The sequence below is a fragment of the Schistocerca piceifrons genome, chromosome 2, assembly GCF_021461385.2.
Source record: "Schistocerca piceifrons isolate TAMUIC-IGC-003096 chromosome 2, iqSchPice1.1, whole genome shotgun sequence".
Classification (NCBI taxonomy): domain Eukaryota; kingdom Metazoa; phylum Arthropoda; class Insecta; order Orthoptera; family Acrididae; genus Schistocerca; species Schistocerca piceifrons.
Genome location: NC_060139.1, coordinates 296,421,125 through 296,438,787, shown reverse-complemented (window position 1 = coordinate 296,438,787; position 17,663 = coordinate 296,421,125). Strand labels below are relative to the sequence as shown.

Genomic DNA, 17,663 nt, shown 5'->3' with positions numbered 1-17,663 from the left:
ACGCGGCACTCGACACGAAATGCGACAAGCGACCGTACGAACGGTCGAACGAATCGGCCGCATCCGGTGTGGTCTAGTGGTAGTTCCGCTTGCGACGCCGTGCAGGTCGCACGTGTTGTGCCTTCGCTCCGCAATAGCGTGTGCAAGCTGTGACTACTTTCGTTGTTTACGTTGTTTGCTAGATTTGCTGTCTTGTGTTTCCGTCACTTCACTTCGCTTTTAGTGTTTTGTGTCGTTGTGTGTTAGCGGTCTCGACCGTTTAATAAGTGGATATGTCGTCCAGGTTGTTCCCAAGGAAATGTACTCTGTGTTTCGAATTTGACAAGTCTACACGTCATGTTCAACCGAGTTCCATGGAAGTTCACGATTTCATAGTGGATGTCATTGGTATTACGTCTGACCAGGTTCATACTGCCTATTACGACACAGATCTCTACTGTTTCTTCGTCAAGTTGTTAAACCCTGTGTTACTGGAGAGGATTCTGTTAAAACATGGTAGCAGAGCTGAGTTCCGTCATCGTGACGCCTCGTTGAGTACTGTTCTCATATCCAATGCTGATGTAGAATATAAAAATGTCCGTGTGTACAACCTGCCGCCGGAAGTTGAAAACTGTTATTTACGTGAGATTTTGACGAAGTATGGGGAGGTCAAGCAAATCCGTAACGAACGTTGGTCTAGCCAACATCGGTTACAGTGTTTTAGTGGCGTCCGGTCAGTCGAAATGCACGTCAAGCAAGATATCCCCTCCCATCTTATTGTTTGTGGGTATAAAGTGCATGTCACGTACAGTGGGCAACCAGGCACATGCTTTATTTGTAACGAAACTGGCCACTTGCGTACGAACTGCCCTAAACGTGTCTTTGTTCTCAAAAGTACTTTGGAACAGCGTAGAAAATTGACATTGGCCGATCTTGTTAGGGAGGCCCCAATCACGGACATCGAACGCCCTAGTGATAGTGAAATATTGCCCCCGGAGCCTGGTTTGCCTGTTGCCGACTTTCCACCCTTTCCTTCAAAACCGGTTACCGATCCGCCTGCTTCCAAATCTGACGTGCAGCTGCTGAGCCACAAACGGCGACGAACGTGTGATGATGATAGTCCGGACGAAGATCTCCAGGAATTAGAACATGACGTCCCGAAAGAGATGCCGGTTACGGTTACTAACTCACGTTTTTCTGAACCGTCGCACGCAGCTGTCGACGTTGCGGCTATTGACGTCATTCCGAGTGACGTACAGGCAGCTTTGGCATCACAACAGCCGAGCCCGCCGCCTGAAGTCGCGACGTCACCACAGGACGAATCACAACAAGCGCGTGCTCCCGATAAGCATAACGAGGAAGGCAGTATTTGTGTACAAACTGAAGGAAGTCAAAGTCCGTCTACAAACAAACACGAAGTTCGTGCTAGTGACAACAAACAAACTTGTCCACCTTCTGAGTCAGTTCTTTCTGCAGATCAGATGGCTGAGGCGTCACATCACGTTATGGACTGCGAAGTCACTCAGGACCCTCCCACGCCTCCGTCTGCCGATGTGTTCCCTAGCAGAGCACGTAGTAGGACCAAAGTTCAACCGAACGTCAACGCAGTACGGAAGAAAAACAAACCCAACGATACCCAAGTGACTGTTCGTGATCCTCCCGACAATGCAGACCATTCCGAAGTTTCTATGCCCTTGTAATGCGACCAGTGTTGTTTAGTGACCCTTTCCGTACCTCACTGTACTAATGGCACAAGCGTACAAATTCGTCTCCCTGAACATAAATAAGATTCGATCTGATCTCAAAATTGCGGCCCTACAGCAGTTTCTATACGAATCTGACGCTGATATTGTGTTGTTACAGGAAGTTACTGTTTTGAATCTCTTCATCTCTGGTTTTAAAACCATATCAAACGTTGCTCCTGAGGAAAGTACAGGTACCGCACTTTTAATACGGGAAGGTATTCCAGTTGGGGAGATCGAGTTTTTAGATTCCGGTCGAGGAGTGGGCTGTAAAATTTTTGATGTCACCCTTGTTAACTTATATACCCCGTCAGGCAACAGCAACAAATTCGAACGGTCACGTTTTTATAAGGAGGATGTTACGTATCTGTTGCGGGGAAGTCCTCAAAACCTGATAATAGGAGGTGACTTTAACTGTGTTCTACGTAAAAACGATCAGTCCCCTAATTTTAACTACTGTAAAGAACTGCACGAGCTCGTTAAGAATATTAAGCTGAAAGATGCTTGGGAACTGAAGTATCCTACTTTAGTTAAATTCACTTTTTTCACCGTTGCTTCATGCAGCCGTCTGGATAGACTTTATCTATCGGACTGTATCAGTGACCGACTCCTAGCGGTTGACGTAATCCCGGCTAGTTTTACCGACCATTGCGCTGTTGCGGCAACAGTTCACTTAAATCGACAGCCTACCAAATTATTTCGTTCCCCGTGGATGTTAAACATATCGCATCTGGCGGACGCTGAATTATTTGACGTTATCAGACATGTGTGGGAAACTTGTTTGCGTTCCATCACTTTTTATCCGACTAAAGCGATGTGGTGGACCACTGTTGCCAAACCAAAGCTTCGAAAAAGTCTCATTTATTATAGTGCTCAGAAAGCACGCGCCTGCAAGAAGACCTTTGAGTTTTACTACACTGTGTTGCGACAATTGTATGATTCATCCACTGCGACCAACACTAACTTTCCATCAATTCAACGTGTCAAGGCTAAACTTGTCAGCTTGAAGCGTCAACAATTGGAAGGTCTGAAAGTTAAATCCAAACCTAAATCTGTTTTAGCCGACGAAATGACATCTATGTACCATTTATTCAAGCATTTATCACGCCGCCGCCGGGCTTTCATTGATGTTTTGGAAAGAGATAATGGGGAATTACTCTCTACTCAAGCGGCCATTATTAGTGAAATTCACCAACATTTCCAACGACTGTATTCCAGTGAGATTGTCAATGAACCTGCTGTCAGTGCAGTGGTCAATGTTTTTGATCGGGCGATTAGTCCTGCTGACAATGTCGACTTTTTATCGGATTTCACTCCCGAGGAAGTTTTAGCCTTGATCTCCAAGTCGCCTTCCTTTAAATCGCCTGGTCCTGATGGTTTGCCCAAGGAATTTTATACCAAATTCTGGAATGTCCTTGGTGGTACTTTTACTGAAATTGTTAATGAAGTCATGAGTGGTGGTCCTCTTCCTGCCGACTTGAAAGTGGGTAGAATTGTTTTAGTCCCGAAGAGAACTGGTCACAAGCGAGTTGATAATCTCCGTCCAATCACATTATTGAACTTTGATTATAAAACGATTGCCCGAGCGATTAATAGCAGAATGACCCCCATCCTTGGAAAAGTTATTCATTCACATCAGTCTTGCCTTCCAGGGAGATCCATTATGACTCCGGTTGCAGAGTACAGAGACGTTATTTCAGTAGCGGCCGTAACCAACATCAAATGTGCTTTCCTTTTTCTTGACTTTTGCAAAGCTTTTGACCGCGTTAGTCATCACTATTTAGAACGCATCCTGCAACGAATTGGACTCGAAGAACGAGCTGTGGCAGTCATTCGGAATATGATAACCGGCATTACTGCTAGGATCACAGTTAACGGTCAGCTGACACAAGCTGTTAGCATACGACGCGGTGTACCGCAAGGCAGTCCGTTGTCGATGTCGCTCTTTGTTTTGTCGCTCGAGCCATTTCTGAAGAGATTGTGTCTCACATTAAGTGGCCTTTCTGTCTTAGGGAGCAATCTTACTGTGAGGGCTTACGCCGATGATGTTGCTGTTATCCTACGTCATGAGTCTGAAGTGGCCCAATTGCGGGCTGAGATTGATACTTACAGCACTGCTTCTGGGGCGAAACTCAGTGAGGGTAAATGTAAGGTTCTACGCTTACGGGGCTTCGAATCTCTTGCTATACCGTGGGCGCAGATCGTCGAACAACATGTTGCTCTGGGTATCATCATCGATAGGTGTCCCTTACGTATGGCAGCTAAAAACTGGAAACTTACTGCCAATCGAATACAGGGAGCTATAGTGGAAAACACATGGCGATCGACAAATATCCTCCAGAAGATCAGGATTTTGAATACCTACATACTCTGTAAAGCTTATTATGTCGCTCAGGTGTTCCCTCTTCCCAAAATGCAAGCCCATAAGATCATGCGTTTGTCCAGCAGGTTTGTGTGGCTCGGTCATATTTTTAAGTTAACCTATACCACACTGTCTAAGTCAGTGCAAGCTGGGGGCCTGCAACTCAATGATATCCGTCGAAAGGCGACAGCACTCTATATAAAACGACCAACTGCGATAATTACCACGATGCCCCATACTATCACATCGAAGCTGTTTCGCATTGTTCGCCCTAAATGTATGAAACCGCCAATTGACATCGGTAAACTCAACTTTCAATTGCAACATGTCGGTGTTTATTACCTCGAAATTAGTTACTTAGGTGACAGTGTTTTCACAAGTCCTTGTCTCACGACAGTGTTCTTACTTGCTCAGTGGCAGAAGTACGAAGCTCCAACTACAATTGAAATGCACTACCCAAGAATCGTCTGGACGGCAGTGTGGACCAATATTACTCTAAAAATTCATTCCTCCGATGTGATTTCCGCCTGGTATAAAGTTGTCCACAATCTTGTTCCAACCAACGAAAAACTCAACCGCATTGGCTTAAGTGCTACTGACAACTGCCTCAAATGTGGATTCGTTGACACTCTGAGGCACAGGTTTACTTGCTGCGGGCATCAGTTCAACTGGCATTGGGTGCGGAAACGATTGGCGCTGCTCACACGTAGCACTGAAAGTCTTTATACAACTGATATCCTCCTGTGGCCTGATACACGGTATTACCCCACAACGAAAAACAATACTGTTATGTGGATGCTGGGTCATTTTGTCAATTACGTCATCACTAACCACGGAGAAGACAATATTACTGCCTTTACTGCTTATATGGAAACGGCATATTGGCGAAGTACCCAGTTCCCGCACATTAAAAGGGATTTTGGAAACATGTTAAAAATACTGTTTGAGAAACAGGGAATTGGGTGATTCTAAAGTCAATCCGCCATTACTGTTAACATTTCCACGGTGAAGTTCCCAAGTACAAGCGAACACTGAATACTATTTTCGTTATCGTTTCACCTATGGCGCTTGAAGAACCTGAGGTTTTCTTTTCTTTCTTATTCCTCATTATTTGTTTTTTGCGGGAAGAGACATTTTTTTTCCCCTTGTTTTGAGAGAGATTTCTGTTTTTCGTTGCACTTATATTACAAAGAAGACGAGGCAATGAACTCCTTGTAATCCGGAAGAACCAGTATTCTTTTTGTGTACTGTTGTACGACGCCAGTGAATCTGGAGACTTTGATTTCTTTTGACTATAGCTGATGAAGCTCGCCAAGGACGGCATTCATGGAGAGCGCAAGGAGGGCTGTAAGGGGAGAAGGGAGGCCCTAAAAAAAAAAAAAAAACAAAAAAAAAACAAAAAAAAAAGTGGTTAAGGGGAAAAAAAAAAAAAGTGGCTAGGATACCTGGCTTTCACCCAGGAGGCCCGGGTTCGATTCCCGGTACCGGAACGGAATTTTTTCCACACGAATCGTGACAGGTTTGAGCTGTCCGAGCGGCCGTTTCCCGTCCTGCTCGCAATATAGCTACTGTTTCGTGACCGTCAGCAGAATATAGACTAGGGAAGCAGACACACGACGACCATAGAAATGGTGTATGGCTTCATGCCACCTGTTTCCAGCGTAGGGCTGAGCAACTGCATCTGCCGAGGCCCGTTAGCTCAGTTGGTTAGAGCGTCGTGCTAATAACGCGAAGGTCGTGGGTTCGATCCCCCCACGGGCCACTACTCCTTTACTACTACGAAAAGGCAGCGCCGATTTCAGCTGGCGAGTGTGATGACCAGAAGATCATCACCCTGCGTGGAAGTTGACAGAGGATCCGAACCCGACTCGTCGGGAAGCGCTACAGCATTCACTCGGCAATGGCCATAATATCTTGAATACACTGGTTCTCAACCGATAAAGAGAGAATGAAAGAAAATGTCCGATTGCCGATGCGTAACAACTTTGGCCCTTGTCAGTACTTGGGCGGGTGAGCGCATGGGAACACAGGGCACTATTTGCACTTTTACTTCCTATTTTTGTTTCTCCTTTGTTTTCGGAGCTACAGCCCGATTCGGTCAGGGAGACGCCACCGTGAAATGAAGGGGGCGTGCTGTGTGTCCATCGCCTCGCCTCTCCTTAGCTCTCTCAGTCGTTTCTCGTGCTTGTCGTTTTGATAAAGGCCGATTTGAGAGCGTCAGCTCTCGCGTCAGCTGAGCAAAGTCGAGACAAGTCGAGACACACTAAGGGCTGGTATGCAGCGAGTAAGAGGGCGAAAAAACAATAATTTAAGAGCGCGTGGCAAAAGTACTCATACGCGAAATTAAAAGCCTGCTGCGGTGGCCGGGAATCGAACCCGGATCAACTGCTTGGAAGGCAACTATGCTGACCATTACACCACCACCGCACAAGCGAGCGCCGCGCGTCCGCGCTGTGTCGGCTTCCCGCCAGTCGGCAGCGGCGGAAGGTGATCGTACCTGGCAGGCGCATTTCGAGGCAGGCTAGGGGAGCACATCCAGACGCATTCGGACAGCGTATCCGCGCACATTTCGCATCCTTTGGCAAGAGTTGGGCGCCGGCGACGCAAGAGTACGCAGAGGACCGCGTTCTGGCGGCATTTTTAAGCAGTGCAGTGCAGGATTCAGCGTCTGCAGCATCTTTCCCACAGAATGCTACGGCGCTTGACGGCAGTCCCACTTTCCCTTGAGACATCTGCTCGGGAAGCAGCGTCAAGTTACCGCTGGCCCCAGCATCGGTGGTTCAGTGGTAGAATGCTCGCCTGCCACGCGGGCGGCCCGGGTTCGATTCCCGGCCGATGCATCATTTTGCTTTTCCCGCGATGATGCTGCCGCGTGGCTTGAGCGCTTGAGATGCACGATCCACAAGAATGTGTAGCTGGATTTCCCTTGAGAAGGACCGAGAACGCAGCACTCGCGGGTCCCCACTAGGACGCTCGCATCATGTTCTACAGACTAGCGTCGGCCTGGCCTCACAAGTTGCCGGGTCCGGGTGCCTCCGAGGCTCTGAACTTTAACGACAAGGAGTGCTGCCTATCGTTGCAACAGCTGCAGCAGCACCGCAATCAACTGGGCCGGCAGTGCACGTGTAGCAACAGAACACGTTATCCAGGAAGTACAGTGTCTCTACGTCTAATATTGGGTACAGCATTTACCGAGTTTGCAGGACAAGCGGTGCACCCGTGCCTCGGTAGCGCAGTAGGCAGCGCGTAAGTCTCATAATCTTAAGGTCGTGAGTTCGATCCTCACCCGGGGCATTTAATTTTCTGTGACTGATGGTGGTGCTGTTGCTAGGGCGCCAACGTATTTCTTGTTTGTTATCCACAACGTTTCAACGCTTCAGCGGGAAAATGTTTACTTCCTGTTATTGCTACTTACAGCTTCCCTTTTCCTCTTCTCCCAGCAGAGCATGAAGCCAAAAGCATTGCTCTGCGACGTTTGAGGTGCGCGCCTTGCCAGTCACTATGTGCAAAGATGCTCGCAAAGAGAGAGGGGCGCCGACGCGGCACTCGACACGAAATGCGACAAGCGACCGTACGAACGGTCGAACGAATCGGCCGCATCCGGTGTGGTCTAGTGGTAGTTCCGCTTGCGACGCCGTGCAGGTCGCACGTGTTGTGCCTTCGCTCCGCAATAGCGTGTGCAAGCTGTGACTACTTTCGTTGTTTACGTTGTTTGCTAGATTTGCTGTCTTGTGTTTCCGTCACTTCACTTCGCTTTTAGTGTTTTGTGTCGTTGTGTGTTAGCGGTCTCGACCGTTTAATAAGTGGATATGTCGTCCAGGTTGTTCCCAAGGAAATGTACTCTGTGTTTCGAATTTGACAAGTCTACACGTCATGTTCAACCGAGTTCCATGGAAGTTCACGATTTCATAGTGGATGTCATTGGTATTACGTCTGACCAGGTTCATACTGCCTATTACGACACAGATCTCTACTGTTTCTTCGTCAAGTTGTTAAACCCTGTGTTACTGGAGAGGATTCTGTTAAAACATGGTAGCAGAGCTGAGTTCCGTCATCGTGACGCCTCGTTGAGTACTGTTCTCATATCCAATGCTGATGTAGAATATAAAAATGTCCGTGTGTACAACCTGCCGCCGGAAGTTGAAAACTGTTATTTACGTGAGATTTTGACGAAGTATGGGGAGGTCAAGCAAATCCGTAACGAACGTTGGTCTAGCCAACATCGGTTACAGTGTTTTAGTGGCGTCCGGTCAGTCGAAATGCACGTCAAGCAAGATATCCCCTCCCATCTTATTGTTTGTGGGTATAAAGTGCATGTCACGTACAGTGGGCAACCAGGCACATGCTTTATTTGTAACGAAACTGGCCACTTGCGTACGAACTGCCCTAAACGTGTCTTTGTTCTCAAAAGTACTTTGGAACAGCGTAGAAAATTGACATTGGCCGATCTTGTTAGGGAGGCCCCAATCACGGACATCGAACGCCCTAGTGATAGTGAAATATTGCCCCCGGAGCCTGGTTTGCCTGTTGCCGACTTTCCACCCTTTCCTTCAAAACCGGTTACCGATCCGCCTGCTTCCAAATCTGACGTGCAGCTGCTGAGCCACAAACGGCGACGAACGTGTGATGATGATAGTCCGGACGAAGATCTCCAGGAATTAGAACATGACGTCCCGAAAGAGATGCCGGTTACGGTTACTAACTCACGTTTTTCTGAACCGTCGCACGCAGCTGTCGACGTTGCGGCTATTGACGTCATTCCGAGTGACGTACAGGCAGCTTTGGCATCACAACAGCCGAGCCCGCCGCCTGAAGTCGCGACGTCACCACAGGACGAATCACAACAAGCGCGTGCTCCCGATAAGCATAACGAGGAAGGCAGTATTTGTGTACAAACTGAAGGAAGTCAAAGTCCGTCTACAAACAAACACGAAGTTCGTGCTAGTGACAACAAACAAACTTGTCCACCTTCTGAGTCAGTTCTTTCTGCAGATCAGATGGCTGAGGCGTCACATCACGTTATGGACTGCGAAGTCACTCAGGACCCTCCCACGCCTCCGTCTGCCGATGTGTTCCCTAGCAGAGCACGTAGTAGGACCAAAGTTCAACCGAACGTCAACGCAGTACGGAAGAAAAACAAACCCAACGATACCCAAGTGACTGTTCGTGATCCTCCCGACAATGCAGACCATTCCGAAGTTTCTATGCCCTTGTAATGCGACCAGTGTTGTTTAGTGACCCTTTCCGTACCTCACTGTACTAATGGCACAAGCGTACAAATTCGTCTCCCTGAACATAAATAAGATTCGATCTGATCTCAAAATTGCGGCCCTACAGCAGTTTCTATACGAATCTGACGCTGATATTGTGTTGTTACAGGAAGTTACTGTTTTGAATCTCTTCATCTCTGGTTTTAAAACCATATCAAACGTTGCTCCTGAGGAAAGTACAGGTACCGCACTTTTAATACGGGAAGGTATTCCAGTTGGGGAGATCGAGTTTTTAGATTCCGGTCGAGGAGTGGGCTGTAAAATTTTTGATGTCACCCTTGTTAACTTATATACCCCGTCAGGCAACAGCAACAAATTCGAACGGTCACGTTTTTATAAGGAGGATGTTACGTATCTGTTGCGGGGAAGTCCTCAAAACCTGATAATAGGAGGTGACTTTAACTGTGTTCTACGTAAAAACGATCAGTCCCCTAATTTTAACTACTGTAAAGAACTGCACGAGCTCGTTAAGAATATTAAGCTGAAAGATGCTTGGGAACTGAAGTATCCTACTTTAGTTAAATTCACTTTTTTCACCGTTGCTTCATGCAGCCGTCTGGATAGACTTTATCTATCGGACTGTATCAGTGACCGACTCCTAGCGGTTGACGTAATCCCGGCTAGTTTTACCGACCATTGCGCTGTTGCGGCAACAGTTCACTTAAATCGACAGCCTACCAAATTATTTCGTTCCCCGTGGATGTTAAACATATCGCATCTGGCGGACGCTGAATTATTTGACGTTATCAGACATGTGTGGGAAACTTGTTTGCGTTCCATCACTTTTTATCCGACTAAAGCGATGTGGTGGACCACTGTTGCCAAACCAAAGCTTCGAAAAAGTCTCATTTATTATAGTGCTCAGAAAGCACGCGCCTGCAAGAAGACCTTTGAGTTTTACTACACTGTGTTGCGACAATTGTATGATTCATCCACTGCGACCAACACTAACTTTCCATCAATTCAACGTGTCAAGGCTAAACTTGTCAGCTTGAAGCGTCAACAATTGGAAGGTCTGAAAGTTAAATCCAAACCTAAATCTGTTTTAGCCGACGAAATGACATCTATGTACCATTTATTCAAGCATTTATCACGCCGCCGCCGGGCTTTCATTGATGTTTTGGAAAGAGATAATGGGGAATTACTCTCTACTCAAGCGGCCATTATTAGTGAAATTCACCAACATTTCCAACGACTGTATTCCAGTGAGATTGTCAATGAACCTGCTGTCAGTGCAGTGGTCAATGTTTTTGATCGGGCGATTAGTCCTGCTGACAATGTCGACTTTTTATCGGATTTCACTCCCGAGGAAGTTTTAGCCTTGATCTCCAAGTCGCCTTCCTTTAAATCGCCTGGTCCTGATGGTTTGCCCAAGGAATTTTATACCAAATTCTGGAATGTCCTTGGTGGTACTTTTACTGAAATTGTTAATGAAGTCATGAGTGGTGGTCCTCTTCCTGCCGACTTGAAAGTGGGTAGAATTGTTTTAGTCCCGAAGAGAACTGGTCACAAGCGAGTTGATAATCTCCGTCCAATCACATTATTGAACTTTGATTATAAAACGATTGCCCGAGCGATTAATAGCAGAATGACCCCCATCCTTGGAAAAGTTATTCATTCACATCAGTCTTGCCTTCCAGGGAGATCCATTATGACTCCGGTTGCAGAGTACAGAGACGTTATTTCAGTAGCGGCCGTAACCAACATCAAATGTGCTTTCCTTTTTCTTGACTTTTGCAAAGCTTTTGACCGCGTTAGTCATCACTATTTAGAACGCATCCTGCAACGAATTGGACTCGAAGAACGAGCTGTGGCAGTCATTCGGAATATGATAACCGGCATTACTGCTAGGATCACAGTTAACGGTCAGCTGACACAAGCTGTTAGCATACGACGCGGTGTACCGCAAGGCAGTCCGTTGTCGATGTCGCTCTTTGTTTTGTCGCTCGAGCCATTTCTGAAGAGATTGTGTCTCACATTAAGTGGCCTTTCTGTCTTAGGGAGCAATCTTACTGTGAGGGCTTACGCCGATGATGTTGCTGTTATCCTACGTCATGAGTCTGAAGTGGCCCAATTGCGGGCTGAGATTGATACTTACAGCACTGCTTCTGGGGCGAAACTCAGTGAGGGTAAATGTAAGGTTCTACGCTTACGGGGCTTCGAATCTCTTGCTATACCGTGGGCGCAGATCGTCGAACAACATGTTGCTCTGGGTATCATCATCGATAGGTGTCCCTTACGTATGGCAGCTAAAAACTGGAAACTTACTGCCAATCGAATACAGGGAGCTATAGTGGAAAACACATGGCGATCGACAAATATCCTCCAGAAGATCAGGATTTTGAATACCTACATACTCTGTAAAGCTTATTATGTCGCTCAGGTGTTCCCTCTTCCCAAAATGCAAGCCCATAAGATCATGCGTTTGTCCAGCAGGTTTGTGTGGCTCGGTCATATTTTTAAGTTAACCTATACCACACTGTCTAAGTCAGTGCAAGCTGGGGGCCTGCAACTCAATGATATCCGTCGAAAGGCGACAGCACTCTATATAAAACGACCAACTGCGATAATTACCACGATGCCCCATACTATCACATCGAAGCTGTTTCGCATTGTTCGCCCTAAATGTATGAAACCGCCAATTGACATCGGTAAACTCAACTTTCAATTGCAACATGTCGGTGTTTATTACCTCGAAATTAGTTACTTAGGTGACAGTGTTTTCACAAGTCCTTGTCTCACGACAGTGTTCTTACTTGCTCAGTGGCAGAAGTACGAAGCTCCAACTACAATTGAAATGCACTACCCAAGAATCGTCTGGACGGCAGTGTGGACCAATATTACTCTAAAAATTCATTCCTCCGATGTGATTTCCGCCTGGTATAAAGTTGTCCACAATCTTGTTCCAACCAACGAAAAACTCAACCGCATTGGCTTAAGTGCTACTGACAACTGCCTCAAATGTGGATTCGTTGACACTCTGAGGCACAGGTTTACTTGCTGCGGGCATCAGTTCAACTGGCATTGGGTGCGGAAACGATTGGCGCTGCTCACACGTAGCACTGAAAGTCTTTATACAACTGATATCCTCCTGTGGCCTGATACACGGTATTACCCCACAACGAAAAACAATACTGTTATGTGGATGCTGGGTCATTTTGTCAATTACGTCATCACTAACCACGGAGAAGACAATATTACTGCCTTTACTGCTTATATGGAAACGGCATATTGGCGAAGTACCCAGTTCCCGCACATTAAAAGGGATTTTGGAAACATGTTAAAAATACTGTTTGAGAAACAGGGAATTGGGTGATTCTAAAGTCAATCCGCCATTACTGTTAACATTTCCACGGTGAAGTTCCCAAGTACAAGCGAACACTGAATACTATTTTCGTTATCGTTTCACCTATGGCGCTTGAAGAACCTGAGGTTTTCTTTTCTTTCTTATTCCTCATTATTTGTTTTTTGCGGGAAGAGACATTTTTTTTCCCCTTGTTTTGAGAGAGATTTCTGTTTTTCGTTGCACTTATATTACAAAGAAGACGAGGCAATGAACTCCTTGTAATCCGGAAGAACCAGTATTCTTTTTGTGTACTGTTGTACGACGCCAGTGAATCTGGAGACTTTGATTTCTTTTGACTATAGCTGATGAAGCTCGCCAAGGACGGCATTCATGGAGAGCGCAAGGAGGGCTGTAAGGGGAGAAGGGAGGCCCTAAAAAAAAAAAAAAAAAAAAAAAAAAAAACAAAAAAAAAACAAAAAAAAAAGTGGTTAAGGGGAAAAAAAAAAAGTGGCTAGGATACCTGGCTTTCACCCAGGAGGCCCGGGTTCGATTCCCGGTACCGGAACGGAATTTTTTCCACACGAATCGTGACAGGTTTGAGCTGTCCGAGCGGCCGTTTCCCGTCCTGCTCGCAATATAGCTACTGTTTCGTGACCGTCAGCAGAATATAGACTAGGGAAGCAGACACACGACGACCATAGAAATGGTGTATGGCTTCATGCCACCTGTTTCCAGCGTAGGGCTGAGCAACTGCATCTGCCGAGGCCCGTTAGCTCAGTTGGTTAGAGCGTCGTGCTAATAACGCGAAGGTCGTGGGTTCGATCCCCCCACGGGCCACTACTCCTTTACTACTACGAAAAGGCAGCGCCGATTTCAGCTGGCGAGTGTGATGACCAGAAGATCATCACCCTGCGTGGAAGTTGACAGAGGATCCGAACCCGACTCGTCGGGAAGCGCTACAGCATTCACTCGGCAATGGCCATAATATCTTGAATACACTGGTTCTCAACCGATAAAGAGAAAATGAAAGAAAATGTCCGATTGCCGATGCGTAACAACTTTGGCCCTTGTCAGTACTTGGGCGGGTGAGCGCATGGGAACACAGGGCACTATTTGCACTTTTACTTCCTATTTTTGTTTCTCCTTTGTTTTCGGAGCTACAGCCCGATTCGGTCAGGGAGACGCCACCGTGAAATGAAGGGGGCGTGCTGTGTGTCCATCGCCTCGCCTCTCCTTAGCTCTCTCAGTCGTTTCTCGTGCTTGTCGCTTTGATAAAGGCCGATTTGAGAGCGTCAGCTCTCGCGTCAGCTGAGCAAAGTCGAGACAAGTCGAGACACACTAAGGGCTGGTATGCAGCGAGTAAGAGGGCGAAAAAACAATAATTTAAGAGCGCGTGGCAAAAGTACTCATACGCGAAATTAAAAGCCTGCTGCGGTGGCCGGGAATCGAACCCGGATCAACTGCTTGGAAGGCAACTATGCTGACCATTACACCACCACCGCACAAGCGAGCGCCGCGCGTCCGCGCTGTGTCGGCTTCCCGCCAGTCGGCAGCGGCGGAAGGTGATCGTACCTGGCAGGCGCATTTCGAGGCAGGCTAGGGGAGCACATCCAGACGCATTCGGACAGCGTATCCGCGCACATTTCGCATCCTTTGGCAAGAGTTGGGCGCCGGCGACGCAAGAGTACGCAGAGGACCGCGTTCTGGCGGCATTTTTAAGCAGTGCAGTGCAGGATTCAGCGTCTGCAGCATCTTTCCCACAGAATGCTACGGCGCTTGACGGCAGTCCCACTTTCCCTTGAGACATCTGCTCGGGAAGCAGCGTCAAGTTACCGCTGGCCCCAGCATCGGTGGTTCAGTGGTAGAATGCTCGCCTGCCACGCGGGCGGCCCGGGTTCGATTCCCGGCCGATGCATCATTTTGCTTTTCCCGCGATGATGCTGCCGCGTGGCTTGAGCGCTTGAGATGCACGATCCACAAGAATGTGTAGCTGGATTTCCCTTGAGAAGGACCGAGAACGCAGCACTCGCGGGTCCCCACTAGGACGCTCGCATCATGTTCTACAGACTAGCGTCGGCCTGGCCTCACAAGTTGCCGGGTCCGGGTGCCTCCGAGGCTCTGAACTTTAACGACAAGGAGTGCTGCCTATCGTTGCAACAGCTGCAGCAGCACCGCAATCAACTGGGCCGGCAGTGCACGTGTAGCAACAGAACACGTTATCCAGGAAGTACAGTGTCTCTACGTCTAATATTGGGTACAGCATTTACCGAGTTTGCAGGACAAGCGGTGCACCCGTGCCTCGGTAGCGCAGTAGGCAGCGCGTAAGTCTCATAATCTTAAGGTCGTGAGTTCGATCCTCACCCGGGGCATTTAATTTTCTGTGACTGATGGTGGTGCTGTTGCTAGGGCGCCAACGTATTTCTTGTTTGTTATCCACAACGTTTCAACGCTTCAGCGGGAAAATGTTTACTTCCTGTTATTGCTACTTACAGCTTCCCTTTTCCTCTTCTCCCAGCAGAGCATGAAGCCAAAAGCATTGCTCTGCGACGTTTGAGGTGCGCGCCTTGCCAGTCACTATGTGCAAAGATGCTCGCAAAGAGAGAGGGGCGCCGACGCGGCACTCGACACGAAATGCGACAAGCGACCGTACGAACGGTCGAACGAAACGGCCGCATCCGGTGTGGTCTAGTGGCTAGGATACCTGGCTTTCACGCAGGAGGCCCGGGTTCGATTCCCGGTACCGGAACGGAATTTTTTCCACACGAATCGTGACAGGTTTGAGCTGTCCGAGCGGCCGTTTCCCGTCCTGCTCGCAATATAGCTACTGTTTCGTGACCGTCAGCAGAATATAGACTAGGGAAGCAGACACACGACGACCATAGAAATGGTGTATGGCTTCATGCCACCTGTTTCCAGCGTAGGGCTGAGCAACTGCATCTGCCGAGGCCCGTTAGCTCAGTTGGTTAGAGCGTCGTGCTAATAACGCGAAGGTCGTGGGTTCGATCCCCCCACGGGCCACTACTCCTTTACTACTACGAAAAGGCAGCGCCGATTTCAGCTGGCGAGTGTGATGACCAGAAGATCATCACCCTGCGTGGAAGTTGACAGAGGATCCGAACCCGACTCGTCGGGAAGCGCTACAGCATTCACTCGGCAATGGCCATAATATCTTGAATACACTGGTTCTCAACCGATAAAGAGAAAATGAAAGAAAATGTCCGATTGCCGATGCGTAACAACTTTGGCCCTTGTCAGTACTTGGGCGGGTGAGCGCATGGGAACACAGGGCACTATTTGCACTTTTACTTCCTATTTTTGTTTCTCCTTTGTTTTCGGAGCTACAGCCCGATTCGGTCAGGGAGACGCCACCGTGAAATGAAGGGGGCGTGCTGTGTGTCCATCGCCTCGCCTCTCCTTAGCTCTCTCAGTCGTTTCTCGTGCTTGTCGCTTTGATAAAGGCCGATTTGAGAGCGTCAGCTCTCGCGTCAGCTGAGCAAAGTCGAGACAAGTCGAGACACACTAAGGGCTGGTATGCAGCGAGTAAGAGGGCGAAAAAACAATAATTTAAGAGCGCGTGGCAAAAGTACTCATACGCGAAATTAAAAGCCTGCTGCGGTGGCCGGGAATCGAACCCGGATCAACTGCTTGGAAGGCAACTATGCTGACCATTACACCACCACCGCACAAGCGAGCGCCGCGCGTCCGCGCTGTGTCGGCTTCCCGCCAGTCGGCAGCGGCGGAAGGTGATCGTACCTGGCAGGCGCATTTCGAGGCAGGCTAGGGGAGCACATCCAGACGCATTCGGACAGCGTATCCGCGCACATTTCGCATCCTTTGGCAAGAGTTGGGCGCCGGCGACGCAAGAGTACGCAGAGGACCGCGTTCTGGCGGCATTTTTAAGCAGTGCAGTGCAGGATTCAGCGTCTGCAGCATCTTTCCCACAGAATGCTACGGCGCTTGACGGCAGTCCCACTTTCCCTTGAGACATCTGCTCGGGAAGCAGCGTCAAGTTACCGCTGGCCCCAGCATCGGTGGTTCAGTGGTAGAATGCTCGCCTGCCACGCGGGCGGCCCGGGTTCGATTCCCGGCCGATGCATCATTTTGCTTTTCCCGCGATGATGCTGCCGCGTGGCTTGAGCGCTTGAGATGCACGATCCACAAGAATGTGTAGCTGGATTTCCCTTGAGAAGGACCGAGAACGCAGCACTCGCGGGTCCCCACTAGGACGCTCGCATCATGTTCTACAGACTAGCGTCGGCCTGGCCTCACAAGTTGCCGGGTCCGGGTGCCTCCGAGGCTCTGAACTTTAACGACAAGGAGTGCTGCCTATCGTTGCAACAGCTGCAGCAGCACCGCAATCAACTGGGCCGGCAGTGCACGTGTAGCAACAGAACACGTTATCCAGGAAGTACAGTGTCTCTACGTCTAATATTGGGTACAGCATTTACCGAGTTTGCAGGACAAGCGGTGCACCCGTGCCTCGGTAGCGCAGTAGGCAGCGCGTAAGTCTCATAATCTTAAGGTCGTGAGTTCGATCCTCACCCGGGGCATTTAATTTTCTGTGACTGATGGTGGTGCTGTTGCTAGGGCGCCAACGTATTTCTTGTTTGTTATCCACAACGTTTCAACGCTTCAGCGGGAAAATGTTTACTTCCTGTTATTGCTACTTACAGCTTCCCTTTTCCTCTTCTCCCAGCAGAGCATGAAGCCAAAAGCATTGCTCTGCGACGTTTGAGGTGCGCGCCTTGCCAGTCACTATGTGCAAAGATGCTCGCAAAGAGAGAGGGGCGCCGACGCGGCACTCGACACGAAATGCGACAAGCGACCGTACGAACGGTCGAACGAATCGGCCGCATCCGGTGTGGTCTAGTGGTAGTTCCGCTTGCGACGCCGTGCAGGTCGCACGTGTTGTGCCTTCGCTCCGCAATAGCGTGTGCAAGCTGTGACTACTTTCGTTGTTTACGTTGTTTGCTAGATTTGCTGTCTTGTGTTTCCGTCACTTCACTTCGCTTTTAGTGTTTTGT

At 48.5% G+C, this 17,663-nt stretch overlaps 13 non-coding genes across 13 annotated transcripts; 10 read left to right on the top strand and 3 right to left on the bottom strand.

Moving 5' to 3' along the window:
* Nucleotides 1-5,771: 5,771 nt before the first annotated feature.
* Nucleotides 5,772-5,845, top strand: Trnai-aau. Its single transcript has one exon. It is a non-coding gene; the product is annotated as a tRNA-Ile (tRNA).
* Nucleotides 5,846-6,438: 593 nt separating this feature from the next.
* On the bottom strand, nt 6,439-6,510 carry Trnag-ucc. Its single transcript has one exon. It is a non-coding gene; the product is annotated as a tRNA-Gly (tRNA).
* A 342-nt stretch (nt 6,511-6,852) lies between these two features.
* Trnag-gcc lies at nt 6,853-6,923 on the top strand. The gene has a single exon. It is a non-coding gene; the product is annotated as a tRNA-Gly (tRNA).
* Nucleotides 6,924-7,304: 381 nt separating this feature from the next.
* Nucleotides 7,305-7,377, top strand: Trnam-cau. Its single transcript has one exon. It is a non-coding gene; the product is annotated as a tRNA-Met (tRNA).
* A 6,025-nt stretch (nt 7,378-13,402) lies between these two features.
* On the top strand, nt 13,403-13,476 carry Trnai-aau. Its single transcript has one exon. It is a non-coding gene; the product is annotated as a tRNA-Ile (tRNA).
* Nucleotides 13,477-14,069: 593 nt separating this feature from the next.
* Trnag-ucc lies at nt 14,070-14,141 on the bottom strand. The gene has a single exon. It is a non-coding gene; the product is annotated as a tRNA-Gly (tRNA).
* Nucleotides 14,142-14,483: 342 nt separating this feature from the next.
* Trnag-gcc lies at nt 14,484-14,554 on the top strand. The gene has a single exon. It is a non-coding gene; the product is annotated as a tRNA-Gly (tRNA).
* A 381-nt stretch (nt 14,555-14,935) lies between these two features.
* Nucleotides 14,936-15,008, top strand: Trnam-cau. Its single transcript has one exon. It is a non-coding gene; the product is annotated as a tRNA-Met (tRNA).
* Nucleotides 15,009-15,313: 305 nt separating this feature from the next.
* On the top strand, nt 15,314-15,385 carry Trnae-uuc. Its single transcript has one exon. It is a non-coding gene; the product is annotated as a tRNA-Glu (tRNA).
* A 198-nt stretch (nt 15,386-15,583) lies between these two features.
* On the top strand, nt 15,584-15,657 carry Trnai-aau. The gene has a single exon. It is a non-coding gene; the product is annotated as a tRNA-Ile (tRNA).
* A 593-nt stretch (nt 15,658-16,250) lies between these two features.
* Nucleotides 16,251-16,322, bottom strand: Trnag-ucc. The gene has a single exon. It is a non-coding gene; the product is annotated as a tRNA-Gly (tRNA).
* A 342-nt stretch (nt 16,323-16,664) lies between these two features.
* Trnag-gcc lies at nt 16,665-16,735 on the top strand. Its single transcript has one exon. It is a non-coding gene; the product is annotated as a tRNA-Gly (tRNA).
* Nucleotides 16,736-17,116: 381 nt separating this feature from the next.
* Nucleotides 17,117-17,189, top strand: Trnam-cau. Its single transcript has one exon. It is a non-coding gene; the product is annotated as a tRNA-Met (tRNA).
* The last annotated feature ends 474 nt before the right edge of the window (nt 17,190-17,663 follow it).